The sequence below is a fragment of the Aethalodelphis obliquidens genome, unplaced genomic scaffold, assembly GCF_003676395.1.
Source record: "Aethalodelphis obliquidens isolate GAN/ISIS:26980383/991018 unplaced genomic scaffold, ASM367639v1 scaffold4, whole genome shotgun sequence".
NCBI classification, from domain to species: domain Eukaryota; kingdom Metazoa; phylum Chordata; class Mammalia; order Artiodactyla; family Delphinidae; genus Aethalodelphis; species Aethalodelphis obliquidens.
Window position 1 is genome coordinate 37,578,301 of NW_020837948.1, and position 10,841 is coordinate 37,589,141.

At 36.4% G+C, this 10,841-nt stretch overlaps 1 pseudogene; it reads right to left on the bottom strand.

The window, feature by feature from the left end:
- Positions 1–249: 249 nt before the first annotated feature.
- Positions 250–1,864, bottom strand: LOC113613731 (60S ribosomal protein L21 pseudogene; annotated as a pseudogene).
- Between the last annotated feature and the right edge of the window lie 8,977 nt (positions 1,865–10,841).

Consider the following 10,841-nt stretch of genomic DNA (forward strand, 5'->3'; position numbering starts at 1 on the left):
AGGCTATGCATATGCAATACTTCGTGTTTGTAAAATATGTGTAAGGAAAGAGCTAGCAGAGTGCATTATATCTATCTTATAGTCCACCTCTTATCTCCATCTCTAGCAAAAGATTATTGCAGGTGAATTTGCAGATAAAAGGAAGTACTTCTCTTAGTACTTTCTTCAGATATTGAAATTTAAATCTGTTACCAAAGATTCACAGAAATTTAGAATTGGAAATGATTCTAGAAATCATCTAGTCAAACTCTCTTTTTTTTTTCATGTGGAGAAAGTAAACCCAAAGAGGTCAAATAATTTGTCTAAAGTAACAACAGAATTGGTTAACTAAGGCAAGAGCTGGGACTAGAAATAAAGCTTCTTTATCCCCCCAGGGCCATTTTGGAACAAGTGACTGACTGGATATCTTGGGAAATTGTACTTAAATCTTCAGAGTAACAGTGTACATTTTAGCTAAATCTTGCTTTATGAAATAAACAATATTCTGTGAAATGAAAGACTTTAAAATCTCTTTATGTCATGAGAATAACCCAGGTCTGGAAAATATTTTTCTCCATTTTAAAGTGAAAACATTAATGACACATATAAAAAATATTTAGAAAGAACTAAAGAAGTAATAGTTTTTTGAGCGGTGATGCATATCAAGCTGTTCTATAAAAAATGGTCAGCACTGGACATTGTATGCATTTTAAAGTATTCTTTCACCAGGAAAATTCTTTTTTTTTTTTTTACAGTCTAGGTCTTTTATTTTCTTTACACCCATCATGCCATGAATTCATAGGGAATGGGTTCTAACAGGTCAGGCTCCTTTCCTTGGTTCTCACGAAGTGTGCTTCTCTGGGTGGAGCAGGCTGGTGCTTCAGTTGAACCCAAGTACTTTTCTCTTTGGCTTCCTTCTTCTTCTGATCATTTTCCTTCACACTTTTCAGGAGATACCTCAGCTCTTAGAATACTTAATATGCTGGATATGCACATTAACTCTCTTGGCAAGAATCTTGCCCTTAACTTGTTTGTTTACAATGATGCCAACCGCACACTGGGTAACACTGTAGAGTCTTCCAGTTTTGCATGGTAACATTTGTGGGGCATTCCCTTTTGAACAGTGTCCATTCCCTTGACATCTACAATATCACCTTGCTTGTAGATGTGCATGTATGTGGCCAAAGGAACAACTCCATGTTTTCTAAAAGGCCTAGAGAACATATAGCAGGTGCCCCTTCTCTTTCCCTTTGTGTTGGTCATTTGGGCAAATTACTGGAAGACAGTGGTTCTGGCGGAAAGGCCACCAGGAAAATTCTTTAAGAAAGTCCTATAATTTAACATTTCTGAACAATACTGGATTGTTCATCTGAAAATCCCTGTGGTATTTTGATTTTTTAAACCTCTAGCTAGATTCAGAATTCTGAAAGTACACTAAATGTCATATCACCTAATTTAAAAATCCATAAGAAAAAATATCACAACACTCAACACTAAAAAGAGGTGTTGAATAAAATGTTGCAGATAAAGTTACACCAAGAAGCAAATGTCAATTTAAGGTCCATTATTCCCATTGCCATCTTCAGCATTAGTCTTTGAATTTAACAGGAAGAATTTTTCTTAAGAAAAACATGATTTACCATGGAATATAAAAATATCAACTTATACATACATATAAATCTTGCCCTAAAGACATTGAACAGACCAAGTAATTATTTCAAATTACTAAATCATTCATATTGGTAGGAGATGCATAAGGGACATAGCAAAATAGCACCAAACCTGAAGGTTAAATCTTCTAAGACATGAAGTCAAGAGGAATTAAAATATAGTGCATAAATATGATCATGTCAAAAGCATAAAGGAGATAGTCTGTAGGGACTCCCTCTAGTAAATATGGGACAATTTGACATGAAAATAATAATACTGCTAATGAATTACTATGCATTGAAAATTTTCATAATCCATAGTATTAAACCAGAGAGAAAGAGAGAAAAATTTGAGAGAGAAAAAAGATAAAAGCTAATTTGGCAAACTATTAACAATTGATAAATCTAAGTAAGAGATTCACAAAGATTCATAGTACTACTCTTTTAACTGTGTGGTAATTTTGAAAATTTTCAAAATGAAATGATGAGGAAAACAGCATGTCTCCCTCCCTCCCCCCAACAATATATATATAGCAGGAGGGGGAAAGTAAAGGATAAGATCAGACATCTTTTGGTAGAGAACTAAAACTCAAATAAAGTGACCTAGGTAGAAGCTCAGAGTAGTAATAGGATTAAGTGATTAGGTTATGGTCATAACTGGGAGGCTTAAACCCAATCAATTTTATGGACAATAACTTTTTTCTTTTTAAAGAATATGTAAACAAGAATGGAGTAGTCTGCTTGTTATGTGTGAAAGGGGAATTTGAAGAGCTTAATTTGATTGGTGCTGGGTTTCTAGAGGACAGAGGAGTCTGACAAGCATAGACTTTGTGTTAATTTGGCAGTTAAACCACCATAATGGAAATGGATATTTCAGGTACCAGCTATGGTGGTACAGTCATTAAAATTATCTAATTCCCTGCTCCTGACGACCCTTCTGTAGATTTTTGTGGGGGAAGGGAGAAGAGGAACCACATTGACTAATCAATAATGCTCTGTCCCTTTGGCAGGTATATTTCTATTGACATTGTTCTTGATACATCAGCTCCCTCCAGCTTACATTATGTAGAGACAAAACTTAAGACCATAAAACTTCAGTTCTTGTCTAATTTAAGTTAAAGGAATTTTCAGAAAATGGTTCATTATTCTTTCATTTAGATTTAGTGACTATACATGATTAAATATGTCTAGGCAATTAGGAAAAATTGTATATCTGAGTTTTTAGGTGTGTCAACATGGGAAACAGAACCTGAGGCATGATAGAAATGGGGACGTTTTCTTCACGTAGTGTCTTCATTGTACTGCCGAATATTTCTGAAATGACCTTGAAGTTTAGCAATAATATCATTAAGAAATGGATATTGGAGGGTAATAAACACTTTCAGGAAAGGCAAAAGAACTTTGGTGCACTTTCCTGTAGAATATAATATAGAATCTCAGTCAAGAGAGAATATCTCAACAAAATGATTTTTCCAACTCTCATCTGTGATGCTTTAGAGGATCTTTAATTCCCACAGAAATAAGTGAGTTGAAATTAATCCATTCAACAAAGATTTGTTCAATTTATATTACATGTGCCGCTTCACTCTGGGAATTCAACAGTGGTCCCTGCTCTCTTAGAGGTTTTGTTACATTGTCTATAATTTATTTTAAAATTCTTCAAGATGGAGAGCAAGGCAGTTTTCTTTCACAGGGCCCCTTATCTCTCAAACCACGCTCTATGTCATGTGTTTCACTGGCCTAAGTAGTGTATCAAATTATTTCAGTTTTCAGCCCAATACCAGAAGAGAAACTAGTGGGATCCTATAATGACAAATCCGGGTATTGTCAAATCTAATTCAGTCTTACAAATAATTAAAATTTTCAAGAGATGATTTCCTGTCTGATGTGCTAGATCTTTGGTTTTTATCATTCAACAAATATTGGCCATATAACTTGTTTCTGAAGCCCCCTACAAGACAGTTCCATGATCTGTTTAGATACCCAAGGAGAGTGTTAGTGATGGCGGAACGGGAAGTAAGAGGATATCAGCGTTGGATATATGTGGGAACCCATTCAGCACCAAATAAATGTTATAAATGAAATAATCAGAACACAACAGAAATCATGGAACATCATGGGAATACCCTGGCAGGAAATGAATCAAGTAATCTCTACAAGCAAATATAATGAATAGAGTAACAGCAGTGATTACTACATCTTCGGACACTAAGGGAACTTTACATAACCACAAAAAGCAAATAGGAAATGCAATACACCACAATAATTGTTCCCAGAAAGCCATTTTGGCACAAGCACAATGGGATTTATTTTTAAAAATTAATAGACTATGCATTAGAAAGCAGCCATGTTGTGCAGGGTCAATTAGAGTCCTGGAGACAGATATCTGCTCAGTAAGTTACCTCCAAATTTTAGAGGCAAAGAAATGAGTTAACATTTCTTCCACCTTTCCAGAAGGATATGTCATCTAGAATAATAAAAATAGCTTTAGCTGAAAGAGAGAGAGTCTACTTGACAGAAGAAAGTCAGCTAAGAACTGTGAAATAAATGATAGAATTACAACTATATGTGCTTTGCAAGCCCTAATGAGATTACTGAATCAGCCAAGACTTATCAATTGGTGCTAAAAGGATTAGGCATATGGCTGTTGGTAACCTGGACATTCACCAGTTCCAGCCAAAAATAAAAATTTGATCACAAGCTGAGAAACATACCTTTGCAATGGAAGAATCAGACTTTCAAACCCTTCAATCCTATGGCCAAATTTTATCACCACTGGTGGGACTACCAGACATTTGTGACTCCCAGTGTGATGCAACATGACCTATGATTCTAACTTTGGCAAAAACATGTAACTTAAACTTTATAAAGCCTTTAGTTTTGACTCCTAGATTACAGAGATTACTGGAGGCGAAGGAACAGGTAAAACACCAGCATATGAAAGGGATCAAACAATATAAGACACTCTAAAAGACAACTGGGAGAACTTCAGTAAGTCAGAATGTCATTGCAAAATAGTACTATGGAAGAACAAAAGAGACTCAAGGGATTTAATAAGATGTTTTTGGATGGAATCTTGATTCAAATAGACCACTTATAAGCAGACAATATGTATGAACTGAGTATTAAGTGACATTAATAAATCATTAATTTTTTTAGGTGTGATAATGTCATTTTTGGCTATGTAAGATGTTTTTATTTTTTAAAAAAACATATTGAATGTTAGGATGGAATGTTCTATTTAATATTTAACTTAAAACACATCACCATAGGCAGTGTGATATATATGTACACATTAGCTTTAATCTACAAACTAAAAGCAGAATACATATACCAGGGATAGTTATCATTTGGATGATTACTCAAAAGCCCTTCAAAGTACCTGCTTCTAGCGTCAACTATCTTTATCTCTAGCCACCAAAGTATTTATTAATTGACATCATGGATGTTAGCAATTATCTTGTATTAGTGAGATAATTGGTGTTCAATGTACATGGACTGGCTAGAAATATTTTACAGGCACACTGGTCCTGAATTCAGTTGCTATAATATTATTCCATCTGCCTTGAGTAAACCTTCCACACAAGTTGCTTGTCAAAAAGGCAGCTGGACTTCACTGAGAATACTGAGAGGTGGGATGACTGTGTTGGTGTTTACATGCTAATAAATGCTTGCTGAGTTTCAAAATTCAGTCTGAAGCTTGCTTGATTTCTCACATTGTAATGTATCACCTCATACCTAGGTTGAGGAAAAAGAGACCCATGGTCTTCACCTCCATGTAACAATTGGAAGTTGTTAACTACCTAACCACCAAAGGAACTGAATTGTGAAGGAGCAATGTAGCTTATGTCAGCTTGAAATAGGGTCTAAAGGACAGCGATAGAGAGTAATTTCAGGTACCCATCTATGTAAACACTGGGCTGAGTGCAAAAGCAATGGTTGACCGGACAGGGCATTGTTCTCAAGGAGCTTACATTTGTAGAGACAAAACTCAAGACCATAAAACTTCAGTTTTTGTCTAATTTAAGTTAAAGGAATTTTCAGAAAATGGTTCATTATTTTTTCATTTAGTCTTTTTATATATAAAATTAACATTTGGATATCTATTTTCAATTCAAATTTTAGTGCTTAGTTTAACTTCAACTAGTTTAGTTATCAATTCCTTGCCTTTTTGTTTTACCCACAAAGCATATCACACTCCCTAAAATAGATTCTGATTATCTTTTTAACATCAAAAGTATATTTATGCTAGTTCTTTGAAGTTAATCTTAAGACATGTTAAACCTATAATTCTCACCAAAGTGAAAAAACAAAGGATGTTTTATAGGACCTCAGTTTCTAATTAATTAATTGAACATAAATCATTGCTTGCCATTTATATGCTAATTCTCAATAAGGCCAAGAAAAATTTCTCAGGTCTTTTATTCAAAAAGCATTCCTGGGCTTCCCTGGTGGCACAGTGGTTAAGAATCTCCCTGCCAACACAGGGGACACGGTTTCGAGCCCTGGTCCGGAAAGATCCCACGTGCCGCAAAGCAACTAAGCCCATGCGCCACAACTACTGAGCCTGCGCTCTAGAGCCTGCAAGCCATAACTACCGAAGCCCGTGCGCCTAGAGCCCGTGCTCCGCAACGAAGAGCAGCCACCACAATGAGAAGCCCATGCACCGCAACGAAGAGCAGCCCCCACTCGCCACAACTAGAGAAAGCCCGTGCACAGCAACAAAGACCCAATGCAGCCAAAAGTAAATAAATAACTATGTGATGCCCGCGCACTGCAGTGCACTGCGCATTTCGGGACTTCCCTGGTGGCACGGTGGTTAAGAATCTGCCTGTCAATATGTACGGGACATAGGTTCGAACCCTGGTCCAGGAAGATCCCACATGCTGCACAGCAACTAAGCCCGTGTGCCACAACTACTGAGCCTGAGCTCTAGAGTCCGTGTGCCACAACTACTGAGCCCATGTGCCACAACTATTGAAGCCTGCACACCTAGAACCCATGATCCACAACAAGAGAAGCCACCACGATGAGAAGCCCGCGCACTGCAGTGAAGAGAAGCCCCCCACTCGCCGCAACTAGAGAAAGCCCGCGTGCAGCAACGAAGACCCAACGCAGCCAAAGTAAATAAATTAATTAATTTTTTAAAAAGAGAGAAAAATCAACTTAAAAAAGAAGCATTCCTATTATTGAATCTTGTCAAAATAACTCAGCTTTGTGGAAGCATAGAAGGAGAAAGAAGCTGATTACTATTAGATCATTTAGGACTTGACACTTGCAGAGTAAGCAACATATTTTTAAAAATAAAAGGCCAGATGTTAAACCTTTCTGGTCAAGTGATGACTTGATTTAAGATTCCCTAGTCATAATTTGTTAGAGCATTACAGATTTCAATATTTTCTATTAATCCTTTGTGCATGAAGTAGTTTATACAACTAAACGATACATATTTTACTTTAATTTGAAGCTAATTAACATGGCATTTAAATATGATTTTTTTGCCCTATTTTATGTAATAGACCTACTCCTGAAAAATTGTCTAAACATCAATATTCATTTTAACTTTGCCAGGAACCCTTACTTAAAATAATAGCATCGAAATACACAATGAAAAAAAATTATGTAACAAGAAAATTTATTTACACTAAATTTGTACATGCTTTTAGATATTAACTTTATGTTTGAATGTATTTCAAGTGCTCCTGGAATTTCTAATTAAAGTAACACATAGCTTTTAAGGTTCATTATTCCAGCCAAAAAAGTGGTTCATATTTCCAGCCAAATTAATTTATATTAATTAATTTAATATAATATATTAATATAATATTAATATAAATTAATTTATAATTTTTATATATGGGATTATGAGTCAAATTTACACATTAACAATCATCTGTTTCTTCTTATGACATTTGCAGTTAGGGTTGATAAGGCCAGCTAAAGAAAGGTTGATATATTTCCTCTAGGTCAATATCTGCCATTCTTGTTGCTTCCACCAGTGAAGGGTGGTGCTTTGAGATATGACCATGTCCTTGAGCTTTTCTCTCCATAGTTAAGAAAGAACAGGAGTGGCTCACAGGCCATTCAACTATTCACATTTTATTAAAACATTTTTTCCCTCAAAGAGTAAATTTTAATTACTAACATTTGCAGAAATATTTAAGGAAAATTAACGAACATAAAGCACTATTTCAAGAAATACAGAAAAGTCTTCCAAGATCACAGGCTTGAAGGTAGATAACAAACTTTATTCAACTTGAATCTTTTTTTAGACCCTTCCTTTTTCCTATTTTAATCCACTTCCAGAAAACTGCTTCCTTTTGGCAGCTGATGATGTTAATTGTACTGTTGACTAAATTGCCCTAAGGAAGAACATCATGTATTTAACTGGTTTATAATCCTCAAGAATCCCAAATCCTCACTTGAGGAAATAAGTCTCCCACGAGAAAGTTTCTTTCTCCTGACTGAGTCCTGTCTACTCACAAATCTCAAAGAATTGTGTATTTTGAATAAGTTTAAAACATACCTGTCTCTTTTTTCTAGTTAATAGATAATTTTTTTTTTTTTTTTTTTTTTTTGGCCGTACGCGGGCCTCTCACTGTTGTGGCCTCTCCCGTTGCGGGGCACAGGCTCCGGACGTGCAGGCTCAGCGGCCATGGCTCATGGGCCCAGTCGCTCCGCGGCATGTGGGATCTTTCCAGACCGGGGCACGAACCTGCGTCCCCTGACTTGGCAGGCGGACTCTCAACCACTGCGCCACCAGGGAAGCCCAATAGATAATTATTTTTGATGGGAGTTACATAGTCAATGTATTCCTGAGCCCCCCTTATCAGTTCAGTACTTTGTTTTCTCTGAATAGTTTTTGGCTTTCTATAGAATAGTCAAGTCTCAAAGGACCCAAACATTTCTTTCTTTCTTTTGGGGTGCATTTGTGTGTATGTGTGTGTGTGCACAAATGCACGCTATCTTCAAAGTAGATTGGGGAAGACAGTGCTTATTTGCTCTTTTTATCATATTTTTTTAAAGTCTTTATTAAATTTGTTACAATATTGTTTGTTTGGTTTGGTTTTGGGGCCGCTAGGCATGTGAGATCTTAGCTCCTTGACCAGGGATCGAACCCGCACCCCCTGCGTTAGAAGGCAAAGTTTTAACCACTGGACCACCAGGGAAGTCCCTATCATATTTTTAATTACAAAATTCATGTACTTCTGATGGAGGCAGATAAAAATCACTCATTATTTCATGACCCAAAGATAAGAGTAATAAAAGTAATTGAATATCTTCCCAGTATGTTTTATGTATATGTATACATTTTTTACTTAATTTGTTTTTTTAACAAAAAAGTTTCTATTATACGTATATTCTCTTAGCCAATTTTCCTATAGCAATATGTTATAATATTTTCATGTATCAAAAAATATTTTTCTACAATGTTATTCTAATGGAATCAGAGTAATAAGGGTATTTTAAAGAAGCTGTACAGTGTTCATCTTATGCCTACCTTTAGAGATAAAGCAACAGAGACTTCCCTGGTGGCACAGTGGTTAAGAATCCACCTGCCAATGCAGCGGACACAGGTTCGAGCCCTGGTCTGGGAAGATCCCACATGTCGCAGAGCAACTAAGCCCATGTGCCACAACTACTGAGCCTGCACTCTAGAGCCCGCAAGCCACAACTACTGAGCCACATGCCGCAACTACTGAGGCCCACATGCCTAGAGCCTGTGCTCCTCAACAAGAGAAGCCACCACAATGAGAAGACCGTGCACCCCAACGAAGAGTAATGGCCCCCACTCGCTGCAACTAGAGAAAGCCTGCAAGCAGCAATGAAGACCCAATGCAGCCAAAAATAAATAAATAAATAAATAAATTTTAAAAGTGCGTCAATAAAAAAAGAGATAAAGCAACAGAAAAAAATTCATAACAACAAAACACAGATTGAGCTTCTTATTCATTTTTACATATCAAAGCAATTTTTGTCAAATGCCTACTATTTGCTTCTTATGTGCTGGGAAAAACAAACAATGAGTTCTTAGACCAGTTGCATTAAAAAACGTCAATCAAATATTGTTTATCTGTGTGCTGGGTACTATGACAGAGATTGGTTTAGGTGGTACAGGAGCACAGAAAAGGAACATCTAAGTCAAAATAAGGGTCACCTGTTAAGTGACACTAACTAAAATTCTGAAGGACAAGAGGGAATGGTATTGCAGCACAAAGAAACAACATAAGCAAAAGGACTGCCTAGAAACATTCAGATAGTATTTCATAAACTGACCCCATCTTAAGAATCAGTAGTGATACCAAAAGTCTACCCCTGGAGATTCCAATTCAATAAGTTTAGGGCCAGGCCAAGAATCTGCACATGTTAAATGCAGATTTAAATTGTTAAAATGCACATGTTAAATGCAGATTCAAATTGTTAAAATGCCCCCAAGAATTTCTTACATGCAGGCAAGGTTACAAAACAACACTAGTCCCTCCAAAAGGAAGCTTGATTGCTTCATAATAAAGAGGTAAGAAACTGGTCATCAAGCAAGACTTAGAAAGTGGCCAAAGACAGAATGTGTGGGATAAGCCTTGAAGTTTATCCTGAAAGATAAATGGACTAAATCCAAACTTGCAGATTAGATTAGCATTTTAGAAAGATCACTCTGTGAAAAATGGAGTGTGATGTAGAAGGAAACTAGTCTTGAGGAAGCTGATGTGGCAATCTAAGTGAGAAAGTATGAAGATCCTAATCAAAAGCATTGTTATAAGTCAGGGAAAGAGGAGGACAAGAAATATTTAGGAAGTAAATGATATGGGGTTTCATGAGTGCTTGGTGACTGATGAGTGTTAGGTGTCAGAGTGACCTGGGAAGACTCCTGGGAAGTGGATTGGGAGACTGATTAGAGATGTGCCATTCACCAAAATAGAGCAGATCTGGGGAAAAGAAGGTTCTCTTTTAGATACGCTGAATTTTATTGGATATTCAAGTGTGGAATTCAGTCTAAGACCCAAGAGAAATTTTGATATGTGGTATGGTTTGGGACATGACAGTAATGGAAGTTGAAGCCATACATCTGAGAAGAGAAGACCACAGGGCCATGGGAAAGCCAATATTTAATGCTTAAGCAGAAGAAAAGGAATCTACAATGGAAACTAAAAAGAGTGTCAACTTTTTCTTTTTAGTGATGAGAACAGTGTCACAGAAATCAAAGAAAGAGAAGAA